Source organism: Narcine bancroftii, chromosome 5 (assembly GCF_036971445.1).
Source record: "Narcine bancroftii isolate sNarBan1 chromosome 5, sNarBan1.hap1, whole genome shotgun sequence".
Taxonomy (NCBI): Eukaryota; Metazoa; Chordata; class Chondrichthyes; order Torpediniformes; family Narcinidae; genus Narcine; species Narcine bancroftii.
Window position 1 is genome coordinate 157,087,561 of NC_091473.1, and position 22,269 is coordinate 157,109,829.

Consider the following 22,269-nt stretch of genomic DNA (forward strand, 5'->3'; position numbering starts at 1 on the left):
AGAGGTGGGGAATCAGAGTCCGGGAATCAGAGGCGGGGAAACAGAGGCGGGGAATCAGATATGGGGAATCAGAGGTGGCGAATCAAAGGCGGTGAATCAGAGATGGGGAATCAGAGGCCGGGAATCAGAGGCAGGGAATCAAACACGGGGAATCAGAGGAGGGGCATCAGAGCTGGGGAATCAGAGGCGGGGAATCAGAGTTGGGGAATCAGAGGCGGGGAATCAGAGCTGGGGAATCAGAGTTGGGGAATCAGAGTCGGGGAATCAGAGGCAGGGAATCGGATGTGCGGAATCAGAGATGGGGAATCAGAGGTGGGGAATCAGAGGCAGGTTATCAGACACGGGGATTCAGAGGCTGGGAATCAGACGGGGGGAATCTAAGGCGGGGAATGAAGCTGGGGATTCAGAGGCAGGGAATCAGAGTTGGGGATTCAGAGGCGGGGAATCAGATATGGGGAAACAGAGGCGGGGAATCAGAGGCGGGCAAACAGAGGCGGGGAATTAGATATGGGGAATCAGTGGTGGGGAATCAGAGGTGGTGAATCAGAGATGGGGAATCACAGGCGGGGAATCAGAGGCAGGGAATAGAACGCGGGGAATCAGAGGCAGGGAATCAGAGCTGGGGAATCAGAGGCGGGGAATCATAGTTGGGAATCAGAGGCGGGGAATCAGATATGGGGAAACAGAGGCGGGGAATCAGGGGCGGGGAAACAGAGGCGGGGAATCAGATATGGGGAATCGAATGCGGGGAAGCAGAGGCGGGGAATCAGAGCTGGGGAATCAGAGGCGGGGAATCAGAGTTGGGGCATCAGAGGTTGGGAATTAGATATGGGGTAACAGAGGCGGGGAATCAGAGGCGTGGAAACAGAGGCGGGGAATCAGATATGGGGAATCAGAGGTGGGGAATCAGAGGCAGGTAATCAGATGTGCGGAATCAGAGATGGGGAATCAGAGGCAGGGAATCAGAATCAGAAGCGGGGAGTCAGAGGCCGGGAATCAGAGGCCTGGAATCAGATGCTGGGAATAAGAGGCCGGGAATCAGAGGTGGGGAATCAGAGACCGGGAATCAGAGATGGGGATTCAGAGGCGGGGAATGAGATATGGAGAATCAGAGGCGGGGAATCAGAGGCGGGGAAACAGAGGTGGGGAATTAGATATGGGGAATCAGAGGTGGCGAATCAAAGGCGGTGAATCAGAGATGGGGAATCAGAGGCGGGGAATCAGAGGCAGGGAATCAAACACGGGGAATCAGAGGTGGGGAATCAGAGCTGGGGGAATCAGAGGCTGGGAATCAAAGTTGTGGAATCAGAGGCAGGGAATCAGATATGGGGAAACAGGGGCGGGGAATCAGAGGCGGGGAAACAGAGGCGGGGAATCAGATATGGGGAATCAGAGGCGGGGAATTAGAGTTGGGGAATCAGAGGCGGGGAATCAGAGGTGGGGAAACAGAGGCGGGGAATCAAACACGGGGAATCAGAGGTGGGGAATCAGAGGTTGGGATTCAGAGGCAGGGAATCAGAGGCGGGAAATCAGAGGCGGGGAATCAGAGGCAGGGATTCAGATGTGCGGAATCGGAGATGGGGAATCAGAGGCAGGGAATCAGAGGCGGGGAATCAGAGGCGGGGAATCAGAGGCCGGGAATCAGATATGGGGAAACAGAGGCGGGGAATCAGAGGCGGGGAAACAGAGGCTGGGAATCAGATATGGGGAATCAGAGGTGGGGAATCAGAGGTTGGGAATCAGAGGCAGGGAATCAGAGGCTTGGAATCAGATGCAGGGAATCAGATGCGGGGAATCAGAGGCGGGGAATCAGAGCTGGGGAATCAGAGGTGGGGAATCAGAGTTGGGAAATCAGATGCGGGGACTTAGATATTGGGAAACAGAGGCGTTTAATCAGAGGCGGGGAAACAGAGGCGGGGAATCAGATATGGGGAATCAGAGATGGGGAATCAGAGGCAGGGAATCAGATGTGCGGAATCAGAGATGGGGAATCAAAGGCAGGGAATCAGAATCAGAAGCAGGGAATCAGAGGCCGGGAATCAGAGGCCGGAATCAGATGCCGGGAATAAGAGGCCGGGAATCTGAGGTGGGGAATCAGAGTCCGGGAATCAGAGATGGGGATTCAGAGGCGGGGAATGAGATATGGGGAATCAGAGGCGGGGAATCAGAGGCGGGGAAACAGAGGCGGGGAATCAGATATGGGGAATCAGAGGTGGCGAATCAGAGATGTGGAATCAGAGGCGGGGAATCAGACGCGGGGAAACAGAGGTGGTGAATCAGAGATGTGGAATCAGAGGCGGGGAATCAGAGGCAGGGAATCAGACGCGGGGAATCAGAGGCGGGGAATCATAGCTGGCGAATCAGAGGCGGGGAATGAGATATGTGGAATCAGAGGCGGGGAATCAGAGGCGGGGAAACTGTGGCGAGGAATCAGATAAGGGGAATCAGAGGTGGCGAATCAAAGGCGGTGAATCAGAGATGGGGAATCAGAGGCGGGGAATCAGAGGCAGGGGATCAAACACGGGAATCAGAGGCGGGGAATCAGAGCTGGGGAATCAGAGGCGGGGAATCAGAGTTGGGGAATCAGAGGCGGGGAATCAGAGCTGGGGAATCAGAGGTGGGGAATCAGAGTCGGGGAATCAGAGGCAGGGAATCGGATGTGCGGAATCAGAGATGGGGAATCAGAGGTGGGGAATCAGAGGCAGGTTATCAGACACGGGGATTCAGAGGCTGGGAATCAGACGGGGGGAATCAAAGGCGGGGAATGAAGCTGGGGATTCAGAGGCAGGGAATCAGAGTTGGGGATTCAGAGGCGGGGAATCAGATATGGGGAAACAGAGGCGGGGAATCAGAGGCGGGCAAACAGAGGCGGGGAATTAGATATGGGGAATCAGTGGTGGGGAATCAGAGGTGGTGAATCAGAGATGGGGAATCACAGGCGGGGAATCAGAGGCAGGGAATAGAACGCGGGGAATCAGAGGCAGGGAATCAGAGCTGGGGAATCAGAGGCGGGGAATCATAGTTGGGAATCAGAGGCGGGGAATCAGATATGGGGAAACAGAGGCGGGGAATCAGGGGCGGGGAAACAGAGGCGGGGAATCAGATATGGGGAATCGAATGCGGGGAATCAGAGGCGGGGAATCAGAGCTGGGGAATCAGAGGCGGGGAATCAGAGTTGGGGCATCAGAGGTTGGGAATTAGATATGGGGTAACAGAGGCGGGGATTCAGAGGCGTGGAAACAGAGGCGGGGAATCAGATATGGGGAATCAGAGGTGGAGAATCAGAGGCAGGTAATCAGATGTGCGGAATCAGAGATGGGGAATCAGAGGCAGGGAATCAGAATCAGAAACGGGGAGTCAGAGGCCGGGAATCAGAGGCCTGGAATCAGATGCTGGGAATAAGAGGCCGGGAATCAGAGGTGGGGAATCAGAGTCCGGGAATCAGAGATGGGGATTCAGAGGCGGGGAATGAGATATGGAGAATCAGAGGCGGGGAATCAGAGGCGGGGAAACAGAGGTGGGGAATTAGATATGGGGAATCAGAGGTGGCGAATCAAAGGCGGTGAATCAGAGATGGGGAATCAGAGGCGGGGAATCAGAGGCAGGGAATCAAACACGGGGAATCAGAGGCGGGGAATCAGAGCTGGGGGAATCAGAGGCTGGGAATCAAAGTTGTGGAATCAGAGGCAGGGAATCAGATATGGGGAAACAGGGGCGGGGAATCAGAGGCGGGGAAACAGAGGCGGGGAATCAGATATGGGGAATCAGAGACGGGGAATTAGAGTTGGGGAATCAGAGGCGGGGTATCAGAGGTGGGGAAACAGAGGCGGGGAATCAAACACGGGGAATCAGAGGTGGGGAATCAGAGGTTGGGATTCAGAGGCAGGGAATCAGAGGCGGGGAATCAGAGGCGGGGAATCAGAGGAAGGGAATCAGATGTGCGGAATCGGAGTTGGGGAATCAGAGGCAGGGAATCAGAGGCGGGGAATCAGAGGCGGGGAATCAGAGGCCGGGAATCAGATATGGGGAAACAGAGGCGGGGAATCAGAGGCGGGGAAACAGAGGCTGGGAATCAGATATGGGGAATCAGAGGTGGGGAATCAGAGGTTGGGAATCAGAGGCAGGGAATCAGAGGCTTGGAATCAGATGCAGGGAATCAGATGCGGGGAATCAGAGGCGGGGAATCAGAGCTGGGGAATCAGAGGTGGGGAATCAGAGTTGGGGAATCAGATGCGGGGACTTAGATATTGGGAAACAGAGGCGTTTAATCAGAGGCGGGGAAACAGAGGCGGGGAATCAGATATGGGGAATCAGAGATGGGGAATCAGAGGCAGGGAATCAGATGTGCGGAATCAGAGATGGGGAATCAAAGGCAGGGAATCAGAATCAGAAGCAGGGAATCAGAGGCCGGGAATCAGAGGCCGGAATCAGATGCCGGGAATAAGAGGCCGGGAATCAGAGGTGGGGAATCAGAGTCTGGGAATCAGAGATGGGGATTCAGAGGCGGGGAATGAGATATGGGGAATCAGAGGCGGGGAATCAGAGGCGAGGAAACAGAGGCGGGGAATCAGATATGGGGAATCAGATGTGGCGAATCAAAGGCGGTGAATCAGAGATGGGGAATCAGAGGCCGGGAATCAGAGGCAGGGAATCAAACACGGGGAATCAGAGGCGGGGAATCAGAGCTGGGGAATCAGAGGCTGGGAATCAAAGTTGGGGAATCAGAGGCAGGGAATCAGATATGGGGAAACAGGGGCGGGGAATCAGAGGCGGGGAAACAGAGGCGGGGAATCAGATATGGGGAATCAGAGGCGGGGAATTAGAGTTGGGGAATCAGAGGCGGGGAATCAGAGGCGGGGAAACAGAGGCGGGGAATCAAACACGGGGAATCAGAGGTGGGGAATCAGAGGTTGGGAATCAGAGGCAGGGAATCAGAGGCGGGGAATCAGAGGCGGGGAATCAGAGGCAGGGAATCAGATGTGCGGAATCGGAGATGGGGAATCAGAGGCAGGGAATCAGAGGCGGGGAATCAGAGTCCAGGAATCAGATATGGGGAAACAGAGGCGGGGAATCAGAGGCGGGGAAACAGAGGCTGGGAATCAGATATGGGGAATCAGAGGTGGGGAATCAGAGGTTGGGAATCAGAGGCAGGGAATCAGAGGCTTGGAATCAGATGCAGGGAATCAGATGCAGGGAATCAGAGGCGGGGAATCAGAGCTGGGGAATCAGAGGTGGGGAATCAGAGTTGGGGAATCAGAGGCGGGGACTTAGATATTGGGAAACAGAGGCGGGGAATCAGAGGCGGGGAAACAGAGGCGGGGAATCAGATATGGGGAATCAGAGATGGGGATTCAGAGGCAGGGAATCAGATGTTCGGAATCAGAGATGGGGAATCAAAGGCAGGGAATCAGAATCAGAAGCAGGGAATCAGAGGCCGGGAATCAGAGGCCGGAATCAGATGCCGGGAATAAGAGGCTGTGAATCAGAGGTGGGGAATCAGAGTCCGGGAATCAGAGATGGGGAATCAGAGGCGGGGAATGAGATATGGGGAATCAGAGGCGGGGAATCAGAGGCGGGGAAACAGAGGCGAGGAATCAGATATGGGGAATCAGAGGTGGCGAATCAAAGGCGGTGAATCAGAGATGGGGAATCAGAGGCGGGGAATCAGAGGCAGGGAATCAAACACGGGGAATCAGAGGCGGGGAATCAGAGCTGGGGAATCAGAGGCGGGGAATCAGAGTTGGGGAATCAGAGGCGGGGAATCAGAGCTTGGGAATCAGAGGTGGGGATCAGAGTCGGGGAATCAGAGGCAGGGAATCAGATGTGCGGAATCCGAGATGGGGAATCAGAGGTGGGGAATCAGAGGCTGTGAATCAGAGATGGGGAATCAGAGGCGGGGAATCAGAGGCAGGAAATCAGACACGGGGATTCAGAGGCTGGGAATCAGACGGGGGGAATCAAAGGCGGGGAATCAGAGCTGGGGAATCAGAGGCAGGGAATCAGAGTTGGGGAATCAGAGGTGGGGAATCAGATATGGGGAAACAGAGGCGGGGAATCAGAGGTGGGCAAACAGAGGCGGGGAATTAGATATGGGGAATCAGAGGTGGGGAATCAGAGGTGGTGAATCAGAGATGGGGAATCACAGGCGGGGAATCAGAGGCGGGGAATCAGAGGCGGGGAAACAGAGGCGGGAAATCAGATATGGGGAATCAGAGGTGGGGAATCAGAGGCAGGGAATCAGATGTGCGGAATCAGAGATGGGGAATCAGAGGCAGCGAATCAGAATCAGAAGCGGGGAATCAGAGGCCGGGAATCAGAGGCCGGGAATCAGATGCTGGGAATATGAGGCCGGGAATCAGAGGTGGGGAATCAGAGTCCGGGAATCAGAGATGGGGATTCAGAGGCGGAAAATGAGATATGGAGAATCAGAGGCGGGGAATCAGAGGCGGGGAAAGAGAGGTGGGGAATCAGATATGTGGAATCAGAGGTGGCGAATCAAAGGTGGTGAATCAGAGATGGGGAATCAGAGGCGGGGAATCAGAGGCAGGGAATCAAACACGGGAAATCAGGGGCGGGGAATCAGAGCTGGGGAATCAGAGGCGGGGAATCAGAGTTGGGGAATCAGAGGCAGGGAATCAGATATGGGGAAACAAGGGCAGGGAATCAGAGGCGGGGAAACAGAGGCGGGGAATCAGATATGGGGAATCAGAGGTGTGGAATCAGAGGTTGGGAATCAGAGGCAGCGAATCAGAGGCGGCAAAACAGAGGCGGGGAATCAGATATGGGGAATCAGAGGTGGCGAATCAAAGGCGGTGAAACAGAGATGGGGAATCAGGGCAGGGAATCAGAGGCAGGGAATCAAACACGGGGAATCAGAGCTGGGGAATCAGAGGCGGGGAATTAGAGTTGGGGAATCAGAGGAGGGGAATCAGAGGCGGGGAAACAGAGGCGGGGAATCAGATATGGGGAATCAGAGGTGGGGAATCAGAGGTTCGGAATCAGAGGCAGGGAATCAGAGGTGGGGAATCAGAGGCAGGGAATCAGATGTGCGGAATCGGAGATGGGGAATCAGAGGTAGGGAATCAGAGGTGGGGAATCAGAGGCGGGGAATAAGAGGCCGGGAATCAGATATGGGGAAACAGAGGTGGGGAATCAGAGGCGGGGAAACAGAGGCGGGGAATCAGATATGGAGAATCAGAGGTGGGGAATCAGAGGTTGGGAATCAGAGGCAGGGAATCAGAGGCTTGGAATCAGATGCAGGGAATCAGATGCGGGGAATCAGAGGCGGGGAATCAGAGCTGGGGAATCAGAGGTGGGGAATCAGAGTTGGGGAATCAGAGGAGGGGACTTAGATATTGGGAAACAGAGGCGGGGAATCAGAGGCGGGGAAACAGAGGCGGGGAGTCAGATATGGGGAATCAGAGGTGGGGAATCAGAGGCAGGGAATCAGATGTGCGGAATCAGAGATGGGGAATCAGAGGCAGGGAATCAGAGGCGGGGAATCAGAGGCGGGGAATCAGAGGCCGGGAATCAGATATGGGGAAACAGAGGCGGGGAATCAGAGGCGGGGAAACAGAGGCTGGGAATCAGATATGGGGAATCAGAGGTGGGGAATCAGAGGTTGGGAATCAGAGGCAGGGAATCAGAGGCTTGGAATCAGATGCAGGGAATCAGATGCGGGGAATCAGAGGCGGGGAATCAGAGCTGGGGAATCAGAGGTGGGGAATCAGAGTTGGGGAATCAGATGCGGGGACTTAGATATTGGGAAACAGAGGCGTTTAATCAGAGGCGGGGAAACAGAGGCGGGGAATCAGATATGGGGAATCAGAGATGGGGAATCAGAGGCAGGGAATCAGATGTGCGGAATCAGAGATGGGGAATCAAAGGCAGGGAATCAGAATCAGAAGCAGGGAATCAGAGGCCGGGAATCAGAGGCCGGAATCAGATGCCGGGAATAAGAGGCCGGGAATCTGAGGTGGGGAATCAGAGTCCGGGAATCAGAGATGGGGATTCAGAGGCGGGGAATGAGATATGGGGAATCAGAGGCGGGGAATCAGAGGCGGGGAAACAGAGGCGGGGAATCAGATATGGGGAATCAGAGGTGGCGAATCAGAGATGTGGAATCAGAGGCGGGGAATCAGACGCGGGGAAAGAGAGGTGGTGAATCAGAGATGTGGAATCAGAGGCGGGGAATCAGAGGCAGGGAATCAGACGCGGGGAATCAGAGGCGGGGAATCATAGCTGGCGAATCAGAGGCGGGGAATGAGATATGTGGAATCAGAGGCGGGGAATCAGAGGCGGGGAAACTGTGGCGAGGAATCAGATAAGGGGAATCAGAGGTGGCGAATCAAAGGCGGTGAATCAGAGATGGGGAATCAGAGGCGGGGAATCAGAGGCAGGGGATCAAACACGGGAATCAGAGGCGGGGAATCAGAGCTGGGGAATCAGAGGCGGGGAATCAGAGTTGGGGAATCAGAGGCGGGGAATCAGAGCTGGGGAATCAGAGGTGGGGAATCAGAGTCGGGGAATCAGAGGCAGGGAATCGGATGTGCGGAATCAGAGATGGGGAATCAGAGGTGGGGAATCAGAGGCAGGTTATCAGACACGGGGATTCAGAGGCTGGGAATCAGACGGGGGGAATCAAAGGCGGGGAATGAAGCTGGGGATTCAGAGGCAGGGAATCAGAGTTGGGGATTCAGAGGCGGGGAATCAGATATGGGGAAACAGAGGCGGGGAATCAGAGGCGGGCAAACAGAGGCGGGGAATTAGATATGGGGAATCAGTGGTGGGGAATCAGAGGTGGTGAATCAGAGATGGGGAATCACAGGCGGGGAATCAGAGGCAGGGAATAGAACGCGGGGAATCAGAGGCAGGGAATCAGAGCTGGGGAATCAGAGGCGGGGAATCATAGTTGGGAATCAGAGGCGGGGAATCAGATATGGGGAAACAGAGGCGGGGAATCAGGGGCGGGGAAACAGAGGCGGGGAATCAGATATGGGGAATCGAATGCGGGGAATCAGAGGCGGGGAATCAGAGCTGGGGAATCAGAGGCGGGGAATCAGAGTTGGGGCATCAGAGGTTGGGAATTAGATATGGGGTAACAGAGGCGGGGAATCAGAGGCGTGGAAACAGAGGCGGGAAATCAGATATGGGGAATCAGAGGTGGGGAATCAGAGGCAGGTAATCAGATGTGCGGAATCAGAGATGGGGAATCAGAGGCAGGGAATCAGAATCAGAAACGGGGAGTCAGAGGCCGGGAATCAGAGGCCTGGAATCAGATGCTGGGAATAAGAGGCCGGGAATCAGAGGTGGGGAATCAGAGTCCGGGAATCAGAGATGGGGATTCAGAGGCGGGGAATGAGATATGGAGAATCAGAGGCGGGGAATCAGAGGCGGGGAAACAGAGGTGGGGAATTAGATATGGGGAATCAGAGGTGGCGAATCAAAGGCGGTGAATCAGAGATGGGGAATCAGAGGCGGGGAATCAGAGGCAGGGAATCAAACACGGGGAATCAGAGGCGGGGAATCAGAGCTGGGGGAATCAGAGGCTGGGAATCAAAGTTGTGGAATCAGAGGCAGGGAATCAGATATGGGGAAACAGGGGCGGGGAATCAGAGGCGGGGAAACAGAGCCGGGGAATCAGATATGGGGAATCAGAGACGGGGAATTAGAGTTGGGGAATCAGAGGCGGGGAATCAGAGGTGTGGAAACAGAGGCGGGGAATCAAACACGGGGAATCAGAGGTGGGGAATCAGAGGTTGGGATTCAGAGGCAGGGAATCAGAGGCGGGGAATCAGAGGCGGGGAATCAGAGGCAGGGAATCAGATGTGCGGAATCGGAGTTGGGGAATCAGAGGCAGGGAATCAGAGGCGGGGAATCAGAGGCGGGGAATCAGAGGCCGGGAATCAGATATGGGGAAACAGAGGCGGGGAATCAGAGGCGGGGAAACAGAGGCTGGTAATCAGATATGGGGAATCAGAGGTGGGGAATCAGAGGTTGGGAATCAGAGGCTGGGAATCAGAGGCTTGGAATCAGATGCAGGGAATCAGATGCGGGGAATCAGAGGCGGGGAATCAGAGCTGGGGAATCAGAGGTGGGGAATCAGAGTTGGGGAATCAGATGCGGGGACTTAGATATTGGGAAACAGAGGCGTTTAATCAGAGGCGGGGAAACAGAGGCGGGGAATCAGATATGGGGAATCAGAGATGGGGAATCAGAGGCAGGGAATCAGATGTGCGGAATCAGAGATGGGGAATCAAAGGCAGGGAATCAGAATCAGAAGCAGGGAATCAGAGGCCGGGAATCAGAGGCCGGAATCAGATGCCGGGAATAAGAGGCCGGGAATCAGAGGTGGGGAATCAGAGTCTGGGAATCAGAGATGGGGATTCAGAGGCGGGGAATGAGATATGGGGAATCAGAGGCGGGGAATCAGAGGCGGGGAAACAGAGGCGGGGAATCAGATATGGGGAATCAGATGTGGCGAATCAAAGGCGGTGAATCAGAGATGGGGAATCAGAGGCCGGGAATCAGAGGCAGGGAATCAAACACGGGGAATCAGAGGCGGGGAATCAGAGCTGGGGAATCAGAGGCTGGGAATCAAAGTTGGGGAATCAGAGGCAGGGAATCAGATATGGGGAAACAGGGGCGGGGAATCAGAGGCGGGGAAACAGAGGCGGGGAATCAGATATGGGGAATCAGAGGCGGGGAATTAGAGTTGGGGAATCAGAGGCGGGGAATCAGAGGCGGGGAAACAGAGGCGGGGAATCAAACACGGGGAATCAGAGGTGGGGAATCAGAGGTTGGGAATCAGAGGCAGGGAATCAGAGGCGGGGAATCAGAGGCGGGGAATCAGAGGCAGGGAATCAGATGTGCGGAATCGGAGATGGGGAATCAGAGGCAGGGAATCAGAGGCGGGGAATCAGAGTCCAGGAATCAGATATGGGGAAACAGAGGCGGGGAATCAGAGGCGGGGAAACAGAGGCTGGGAATCAGATATGGGGAATCAGAGGTGGGGAATCAGAGGTTGGGAATCAGAGGCAGGGAATCAGAGGCTTGGAATCAGATGCAGGGAATCAGATGCAGGGAATCAGAGGCGGGGAATCAGAGCTGGGGATTCAGAGGTGGGGAATCAGAGTTGGGGAATCAGAGGCGGGGACTTAGATATTGGGAAACAGAGGCGGGGAATCAGAGGCGGGGAAACAGAGGCGGGGAATCAGATATGGGGAATCAGAGATGGGGATTCAGAGGCAGGGAATCAGATGTTCGGAATCAGAGATGGGGAATCAAAGGCAGGGAATCAGAATCAGAAGCAGGGAATCAGAGGCCGGGAATCAGAGGCCGGAATCAGATTCCGGGAATAAGAGGCTGGGAATCAGAGGTGGGGAATCAGAGTCCGGGAATCAGAGATGGGGAATCAGAGGCGGGGAATGAGATATGGGGAATCAGAGGCGGGGAATCAGAGGCGGGGAAACAGAGGCGAGGAATCAGATATGGGGAATCAGAGGTGGCGAATCAAAGGCGGTGAATCAGAGATGGGGAATCAGAGGCGGGGAATCAGAGGCAGGGAATCAAACACGGGGAATCAGAGGCGGGGAATCAGAGCTGGGGAATCAGAGGCGGGGAATCAGAGTTGGGGAATCAGAGGCGGGGAATCAGAGCTTGGGAATCAGAGGTGGGGATCAGAGTCGGGGAATCAGAGGCAGGGAATCAGATGTGCGGAATCCGAGATGGGGAATCAGAGGTGGGGAATCAGAGGCTGTGAATCAGAGATGGGGAATCAGAGGCGGGGAATCAGAGGCAGGAAATCAGACACGGGGATTCAGAGGCTGGGAATCAGACGGGGGGAATCAAAGGCGGGGAATCAGAGCTGGGGAATCAGAGGCAGGGAATCAGAGTTGGGGATTCAGAGGTGGGGAATCAGATATGGGGAAACAGAGGCGGGGAATCAGAGGTGGGCAAACAGAGGCGGGGAATTAGATATGGGGAATCAGAGGTGGGGAATCAGAGGTGGTGAATCAGAGATGGGGAATCACAGGCGGGGAATCAGAGGCGGGGAATCAGAGGCGGGGAAACAGAGGCGGGAAATCAGATATGGGGAATCAGAGGTGGGGAATCAGAGGCAGGGAATCAGATGTGCGGAATCAGAGATGGGGAATCAGAGGCAGCGAATCAGAATCAGAAGCGGGGAATCAGAGGCCGGGAATCAGAGGCCGGGAATCAGATGCTGGGAATATGAGGCCGGGAATCAGAGGTGGGGAATCAGAGTCCGGGAATCAGAGATGGGGATTCAGAGGCGGAAAATGAGATATGGAGAATCAGAGGCGGGGAATCAGAGGCGGGGAAAGAGAGGTGGGGAATCAGATATGTGGAATCAGAGGTGGCGAATCAAAGGTGGTGAATCAGAGATGGGGAATCAGAGGCGGGGAATCAGAGGCAGGGAATCAAACACGGGAAATCAGGGGCGGGGAATCAGAGCTGGGGAATCAGAGGCGGGGAATCAGAGTTGGGGAATCAGAGGCAGGGAATCAGATATGGGGAAACAAGGGCAGGGAATCAGAGGCGGGGAAACAGAGGCGGGGAATCAGATATGGGGAATCAGAGGTGTGGAATCAGAGGTTGGGAATCAGAGGCAGCGAATCAGAGGCGGCAAAACAGAGGCGGGGAATCAGATATGGGGAATCAGAGGTGGCGAATCAAAGGCGGTGAAACAGAGATGGGGAATCAGGGCAGGGAATCAGAGGCAGGGAATCAAACACGGGGAATCAGAGCTGGGGAATCAGAGGCGGGGAATTAGAGTTGGGGAATCAGAGGAGGGGAATCAGAGGCGGGGAAACAGAGGCGGGGAATCAGATATGGGGAATCAGATGTGGGGAATCAGAGGTTCGGAATCAGAGGCAGGGAATCAGAGGTGGGGAATCAGAGGCAGGGAATCAGATGTGCGGAATCGGAGATGGGGAATCAGAGGTAGGGAATCAGAGGTGGGGAATCAGAGGCGGGGAATAAGAGGCCGGGAATCAGATATGGGGAAACAGAGGTGGGGAATCAGAGGCGGGGAAACAGAGGCGGGGAATCAGATATGGAGAATCAGAGGTGGGGAATCAGAGGTTGGGAATCAGAGGCAGGGAATCAGAGGCTTGGAATCAGATGCAGGGAATCAGATGCGGGGAATCAGAGGCGGGGAATCAGAGCTGGGGAATCAGAGGTGGGGAATCAGAGTTGGGGAATCAGAGGAGGGGACTTAGATATTGGGAAACAGAGGCGGGGAATCAGAGGCGGGGAAACAGAGGCGGGGAGTCAGATATGGGGAATCAGAGGTGGGGAATCAGAGGCAGGGAATCAGATGTGCGGAATCAGAGATGGGGAATCAGAGGCAGAGAATCAGAATCAGAAGCAGGGAATCAGAGGCCGGGAATCAGAGGCCGGAATCAGATGCCGGGAATAAGAGGCCGGGAATCAGAGGTGGGGAATCAGAGTCGGGGAATCAGAGATGGGGATTCAGAGGCGGGGAATGAGATATGGGGAATCAGAGGCGGGGAATCAGAGGCGGGGAAACAGATGCGGGGAATCAGATATGGGGAATCAGACGTGGCGAATCAAAGGCGGTGAATCAGAGATGGGGAATCAGAGGCCGGGAATCAGAGGCAGGGAATCAAACACGGGGAATCAGAGGCGGGGAATCAGAGCTGGGGAATCAGAGGCGGGGAATCAGAGTTGGGGAATCAGAGGCGGGGAAGCAGAGGCAGGGAATCAGACGCGGGGATTCAGAGGCGGGGAATCATAGTTGGGAATCAGAGGCGGATAATCAGATATGGGGAAACAGAGGCGGGGAATCAGGGGCGGGGAAACAGAGGCGGGGAATCAGATATGGGGAATCGGATGCGGGGAATCAGAGGCGGGGAATCAGAGCTGTGGAATCAGAGGCGGGGAATCAGAGTTGGGGCATCAGAGGTGAGGAATTAGATATGGGGAAACAGAGGCGGGGAATCAGAGGCGTGGAAACAGAGGCAGGGAATCAGATTTGGGGAATCAGACATGGGGAATCAGAGGCAGGTAATCAGATGTGCGGAATCAGAGATGGGGAATCAGAGGCAGGGAATCAGAATCAGAAGTGGGGAGTCAGAGGCCGGGAATCAGAGGCCTGGAATCAGATGCTGGGAATAAGAGGCCGGGAATCAGAGGTGGGGAATCAGAGTCCGTGAATCAGAGATGGGGAGTCAGAGGCGGGGAATGAGATATGGAGAATCAGAGGCGGGGAATCAGAGCTTGGGAATCAGAGGTGGGGATCAGAGTCGGGGAATCAGAGGCAGGGAATCAGATGTGCGGAATCCGAGATGGGGAATCAGAGGTGGGGAATCAGAGGCTGTGAATCAGAGATGGGGAATCAGAGGCGGGGAATCAGAGGCAGGAAATCAGACACGGGGATTCAGAGGCTGGGAATCAGACGGGGGGAATCAAAGGCGGGGAATCAGAGCTGGGGAATCAGAGGCAGGGAATCAGAGTTGGGGATTCAGAGGTGGGGAATCAGATATGGGGAAACAGAGGCGGGGAATCAGAGGTGGGCAAACAGAGGCGGGGAATTAGATATGGGGAATCAGAGGTGGGGAATCAGAGGTGGTGAATCAGAGATGGGGAATCACAGGCGGGGAATCAGAGGCGGGGAATCAGAGGCGGGGAAACAGAGGCGGGAAATCAGATATGGGGAATCAGAGGTGGGGAATCAGAGGCAGGGAATCAGATGTGCGGAATCAGAGATGGGGAATCAGAGGCAGCGAATCAGAATCAGAAGCGGGGAATCAGAGGCCGGGAATCAGAGGCCGGGAATCAGATGCTGGGAATATGAGGCCGGGAATCAGAGGTGGGGAATCAGAGTCCGGGAATCAGAGATGGGGATTCAGAGGCGGAAAATGAGATATGGAGAATCAGAGGCGGGGAATCAGAGGCGGGGAAAGAGAGGTGGGGAATCAGATATGTGGAATCAGAGGTGGCGAATCAAAGGTGGTGAATCAGAGATGGGGAATCAGAGGCGGGGAATCAGAGGCAGGGAATCAAACACGGGAAATCAGGGGCGGGGAATCAGAGCTGGGGAATCAGAGGCGGGGAATCAGAGTTGGGGAATCAGAGGCAGGGAATCAGATATGGGGAAACAAAGGCAGGGAATCAGAGGCGGGGAAACAGAGGCGGGGAATCAGATATGGGGAATCAGAGGTGTGGAATCAGAGGTTGGGAATCAGAGGCAGCGAATCAGAGGCGGCAAAACAGAGGCGGGGAATCAGATATGGGGAATCAGAGGTGGCGAATCAAAGGCGGTGAAACAGAGATGGGGAATCAGGGCAGGGAATCAGAGGCAGGGAATCAAACACGGGGAATCAGAGCTGGGGAATCAGAGGCGGGGAATTAGAGTTGGGGAATCAGAGGAGGGGAATCAGAGGCGGGGAAACAGAGGCGGGGAATCAGATATGGGGAATCAGAGGTGGGGAATCAGAGGTTCGGAATCAGAGGCAGGGAATCAGAGGTGGGGAATCAGAGGCAGGGAATCAGATGTGCGGAATCGGAGATGGGGAATCAGAGGTAGGGAATCAGAGGTGGGGAATCAGAGGCGGGGAATAAGAGGCCGGGAATCAGATATGGGGAAACAGAGGTGGGGAATCAGAGGCGGGGAAACAGAGGCGGGGAATCAGATATGGAGAATCAGAGGTGGGGAATCAGAGGTTGGGAATCAGAGGCAGGGAATCAGAGGCTTGGAATCAGATGCAGGGAATCAGATGCGGGGAATCAGAGGCGGGGAATCAGAGCTGGGGAATCAGAGGTGGGGAATCAGAGTTGGGGAATCAGAGGAGGGGACTTAGATATTGGGAAACAGAGGCGGGGAATCAGAGGCGGGGAAACAGAGGCGGGGAGTCAGATATGGGGAATCAGAGGTGGGGAATCAGAGGCAGGGAATCAGATGTGCGGAATCAGAGATGGGGAATCAGAGGCAGGGAATCAGAATCAGAAGCAGGGAATCAGAGGCCGGGAATCAGAGGCCGGAATCAGATGCCGGGAATAAGAGGCCGGGAATCAGAGGTGGGGAATCAGAGTCGGGGAATCAGAGATGGGGATTCAGAGGCGGGGAATGAGATATGGGGAATCAGAGGCGGGGAATCAGAGGCGGGGAAACAGATGCGGGGAATCAGAGGCGGGGAATCAGAGTTGGGGAATCAGAGGCGGGGAAGCAGAGGCAGGGAATCAGACGCGGGGATTCAGAGGCGGGGAATCATAGTTGGGAATCAGAGGCGGATAATCAGATATGGGGAAACAGAGGCGGGGAATCAGGGGCGGGGAAGCAGAGGCGGGGAATCAGATATGGGGAATCGGATGCGGGGAATCAGAGGCGGGGAATCAGAGCTGTGGAATCAGAGGCGGGGAATCAGAGTTGGGGCATCAGAGGTGAGGAATTAGATATGGGGAAACAGAGGCGGGGAATCAGAGGCGTGGAAACAGAGGCAGGGAATCAGATTTGGGGAATCAGACATGGGGAATCAGAGGCAGGTAATCAGATGTGCGGAATCAGAGATGGGGAATCAGAGGCAGGGAATCAGAATCAGAAGCGGGGAGTCAGAGGCCGGGAATCAGAGGCCTGGAATCAGATGCTGGGAATAAGAGGCCGGGAATCAGAGGTGGGGAATCAGAGTCCGGGAATCAGAGATGGGGAGTCAGAGGCGGGGAATGAGATATGGAGAATCAGAGGCGGGGAATCAGAGGCGGGGAAACAGAGGTGGGGAATCAGATATGGGGAATCAGAGGTGGCGAATCAAAGGCGGTGAATCAGAGATGGGGAATCAGAGGCGGGGAATCAGAGGCAGGGAATCAAACACGGGGAATCAGAGGCGGGGAATCAGAGCTGGGGAATCAGAGGCTGGGAATCAAAGTTGGGGAATCAGAGTCAGGGAATCAGATATGGGGAAACAGGGGTGGGGAATCAGAGGCGGGGAAACAGAGGCGGGGAATCAGATATGGGGAATCGGAGGCGGGGAATTAGAGTTGGGGAATCAGAGGCGGGGAATCAGTGGTGGGGAAACAGAGGCGGGGAATCAAACACGGGGAATCAGAGGTGGGGAATCAGAGGTTGGAAATCAGAGGCAGGGAATCAGCGGCGGGGAATCAGAGGCGGGGAATCAGAGGCAGGGAATCAGATGTGCGGAATCGGTGATGGGGAATCAGAGGCAGGGAATCAGAGGCTGGGAATCAGAGGCCGGGAATCAGATATGGGGAAACAGAGGCGGGGAATCAGAGGCGGGGAAACAGAGGCTGGGAATCAGATATGGGGAATCAGAGGTGGGGAATCAGAGGTTGGGAATCAGAGGCAGGGGATCAGAGGCTTGGAATCAGAGGCGGGGAATCAGAGGCGGGGAATGAGAGGCAGGGAATCAGATGTGCGGAATCGGAGATGGGGAATCAGAGGCAGGGAATCAGAGGCGGGGAATCAGAGGCGGGGAATCAGAGGCCGGGAATCAGATATGGGGAAACAGAAGCGGGGAATCAGAGGCGGGGAAACAGAGGCTGGGAATAAGGTATGGGGAATCAGATGTGGGGAATCAGAGGCGGGGAATCAGAGCTGGGGAATCAGAGGTGGGGAATCAAAGTTGGGGAATCAGAGGCGGGGACTTAGATATGGGGAAACAGAGGCGGGGAATCAGAGACGGGGAAACAGAGGCGGGGATTCAGATATGGGGAATCAGAGGCGGGGAATCAGAGGCGGGGAAACAGAGGCGAGGAATCAGATATGGGGAATCAGAGGTGGGGAATCAGAGGTTGGGAATCAGATGCTGGGAATCAGAGGCTGGGAATCAGATGCATTGAATCAGATGCGGGGAATAAGAGGCGGGGAATCAGAGCTGGGGAATCAGAGGTGGGGAATCAAAGTTGGGGAATCAGAGGCCGGGACTTAGATATGGGGAAACAGAGGCGGGGAATCAGAGGCGGGGAAACAGAGGCGGGGAATCAGATATGGGGAATCAGAGGTGGGGAATCAGAGGCAGGGAATTAGATTTGCGGAATCAGAGATGGGGAATCAGAAGCAGGGAATCAGAGACCGGGAATCAGAGGCCGGAATCAGATGCCGGGAATAAGAGGCCGGGAATCAGAGGTGGGGAATCAGAGTCCGGGAATCAGAGATGGGGAATCAGAGGCGGGGAATGAGATATGGGGTATCAGAGGCGGGGAATCAGAGGCGGGGAAACAGAGGCGAGGAATCAGATATGGGGAATCAGAGGTGGCGAATCAAAGGCGGTGAATCAGAGATGGGGAATCAGAGGCGGGGAATCAGAGGCAGGGAATCAAACACGGGGAATCAGAGGCGGGGAATCAGAGCTGGGGAATCAGAGGCGGGGAATCAGAGTTGGGGAATCAGAGGCGGGGAATCAGAGCTGGGGAATCAGAGGTGGGGATCAGAGTCGGGGAATCAGAGGCAGGGAATCAGATGTGCGGAATCAGAGATGGCGAATCAGAGGTGGGGAATCAGAGGCTGTGAATCAGAGATGGGGAATCAGAGGCGGGGAATCAGAGGCAAGAAATCAGACACGGGGTTTCAGAGGCTGGGAATCAGACGGGGGAATCAAAGGCGGGGAATCAGAGCTGGGGAATCAGAGGCAGGGAATCAGAGTTGGGGATTCAGAGGCGGGGAATCAGATATGGGGAAACAGAGGCGGGGAATCAGAGGCGGGCAAACAGAGGCGGGGAATTTGATATGGGGAATCAGAGGTGGGGAATCAGAGGTGGTGAATCAGAGATGGGGAATCACAGGCCAATCAGAGGCAGGGAATAGAACGCGGGGAATCAGAGGCAGGGAATCAGAGTTTGGGCATCAGAGGTTGGGAATTAGATATGGGGAAACAGAGGCGGGGAATCAGAGGCGGGGAAACAGAGGCGGGATATCAGATATGGGGAATCAGAGGTGGGGAATCAGAGGCAGGGAATCAGATGTGCGGAATCAGAGATGGGGAATCAGAGGCAGGGAATAAGAATCAGAAGCGGGGAATCAGAGGCGGGGAAACAGAGGCGGGATATCAGATATGCGGAATCAGAGGTGGGGAATCAGAGGAGGGAATCAGATGTGCGGAATCAGAGATGGGGAATCAGAGGCAGGGAATCAGAATCAGAGGCGGGGAATCAGAGGTGGGGAAACAGAGGTGGGGAATCAGATATGTGGAATCAGAGGTGGCGAATCAAAGGCGGTGAATCAGAGATGGGGAATCAGAGGCCGGGAATCAGAGGCAGGGAATCAAATACGGGAAATCAGAGGCGGGGAATCAGAGCTGGGGAATCAGAGGCGGGGAATCAGAGTTGGGGAATCAGAGGCAGGGAATCAGATATGGGGAAACTGGGGCAGGGAATCAGAGGCGGGGAAACAGAGGCGGGGAATCAGATATGGGGAATCAGAGGTGGCGAATCAAAGGCGGTGAAAAAGAGATGGGGAATCAGGGCAGGGAATCAGAGGCAGGGAATCAAACACGGGGAATCAGAGCTGGTGAATCAGAGGCGGGGAATTAGAGTTGGGGAATCAGAGGAGGGGAATCAGAGGCGGGGAAACAGAGGCGGGGAATCAGATATCGGGAATCAGAGGTGGGGAATCAGAGGTTGGGAATCAGAGGCAGGGAATCAGAGGCGGGGAATCAGAGGCGGGGAATCAGAGGCAGGGAATCAGATGTGCGGAATCGGAGATGGGGAATCAGAGGCAGGGAATCAGAGGCGGGGAATCAGAGGCGGGGAATCAGAGGCCGGGAATCAGATATGGGGAAACAGAGGTGGGGAATCAGAGGCGGGGAAACAGAGGCGGGGATTCAGATATGGGGAATCAGAGGTGGTGAATCAGAGGTTGGGAATCAGAGGCAGGGAATCAGAGGCTTGGAATCAGATGCAGGGAATCAGATGCGGGGAATCAGGGGCGGGGAATCAGAGCTGGGGAAACAGAGGTGGGGAATCAGAGGCCGGGAATCAGATGCTGGGAATAAGAGGCCGGGAATCAGAGGTGGGGAATCAGAGTCCGGGAATCAGAGATGGGGATTCAGAGGCGGAAAATGAGATATGGAGAATCAGAGGCGGGGAATCAGAGGCGGGGAAACAGAGGTGGGGAATCTGATATGTGGAATCAGAGGAGGCGAATCAAAGGCGGTGAATCAGAGATGGGGAATCAGAGGCGGGGAATCAGAGGCAGGGAATCAAACACGGGAAATCAGGGGTGGGGAATCAGAGCTGGGGAATCAGAGGCGGGGAATCAGAGTTGGGGAATCAGAGGCAGGGAATCAGATATGGGGAAACAAGGGCAGGGAATCAGAGGCGGGGAAACAGAGGCGGGGAATCAGATATGGGGAATCAGAGGTGTGGAATCAGAGGTTGGGAATCAGAGGCAGCGAATCAGAGGCGGCGAAACAGAGGAGGGGAATCAGATATGGGGAATCAGAGGTGGCGAATCAAAGGCGGTGAAACAGAGATGGGGAATCAGGGCAGGGAATCAGAGGCAGGGAATCAAACACGGGGAATCAGAGCTGGGGAATCAGAGGCGGGGAATTAGAGTTGGGGAATCAGAGGAGGGGAATCAGAGGCGGGGAAACAGAGGCGGGGAATCAGATATGGGGAATCAGAGGTGGGGAATCAGAGGTTCGGAATCAGAGGCAGGGAATCAGAGCTGGGGAATCAGAGGCAGGGAATCAGATGTGCGGAATCGGAGATGGGGAATCAGTGGTAGGGAATCAGAGGTGGGGAATCAGAGGCGGGGAATAAGAGGCCGGGAATCAGATATGGGGAAACAGAGGTGGGGAATCAGAGGCGGGGAAACAGAGGCGGGGAATCAGATATGGAGAATCAGAGGTGGGGAATCAGAGGTTGGGAATCAGAGGCATGGAATCAGAGGCTTGGAATCAGATGCAGGGAATCAGATGCGGGGAATCAGAGGCGGGGAATCAGAGCTGGGGAATCAGAGGTGGGGAATCAGAGTTGGGGAATCAGAGGAGGGGACTTAGATATTGGGAAACAGAGGCGGGGAATCAGAGGCGGGGAAACAGAGGCGGGGAGTCAGATATGGGGAATCAGAGGTGGGGAATCAGAGGCAGGGAATCAGATGTGCGGAATCAGAGATGGGGAATCAGAGGCAGGGAATCAGAATCAGAAGCAGGGAATCAGAGGCCGGGAATCAGAGGCCGGAATCAGATGCCGGGAATAAGAGGCCGGGAATCAGAGGTGGGGAATCAGAGTCGGGGAATCAGAGATGGGGATTCAGAGGCGGGGAATGAGATATGGGGAATCAGAGGCGGAGAATCAGAGGCGGGGAAACAGATGCGGGGAATCAGATATGGGGAATCAGAGGTGGCGAATCAAAGGCGGTGAATCAGAGATGGGGAATCAGAGGCCGGGAATCAGAGGCAGGGAATCAAACACGGGGAATCAGATGCGGGGAATCAGAGCTGGGGAATCAGAGGCGGGGAATCAGAGTTGGGGAATCAGAGGCGGGGAAGCAGAGGCAGGGAATCAGACGCGGGGATTCAGAGGCGGGGAATCATAGTTGGGAATCAGAGGCGGATAATCAGATATGGGGAAACAGAGGCGGGGAATCAGGGGCGGGGAAACAGAGGCGGGGAATCAGATATGGGGAATCGGATGCGGGGAATCAGAGGCGGGGAATCAGAGCTGTGGAATCAGAGACGGGGAATCAGAGTTGGGGCATCAGAGGTGAGGAATTAGATATGGGGAAACAGAGGCGGGGAATCAGAGGCGTGGAAACAGAGGCGGGGAATCAGATTTGGGGAATCAGACATGGGGAATCAGAGGCAGGTAATCAGATGTGCGGAATCAGAGATGGGGAATCAGAGGCAGGGAATCAGAATCAGAAGCGGGGAGTCAGAGGCCGGGAATCAGAGGCCTGGAATCAGATGCTGGGAATAAGAGGCCGGGAATCAGAGGTGGGGAATCAGAGTCCGGGAATCAGAGATGGGGAGTCAGAGGCGGGGAATGAGATATGGAGAATCAGAGGCGGGGAATCAGAGGCGGGGAAACAGAGGTGGGGAATCAGATATGGGGAATCAGAGGTGGCGAATCAAAGGCGGTGAATCAGAGATGGGGAATCAGAGGCGGGGAATCAGAGGCAGGGAATCAAACACGGGGAATCAGAGGCGGGGAATCAGAGGCTGGGAATCAAAGTTGGGGAATCAGAGTCAGGGAATCAGATATGGGGAAACAGGGGCGGGGAATCAGAGGCGGGGAAACAGAGGCGGGGAATCAGATATGGGGAATCGGAGG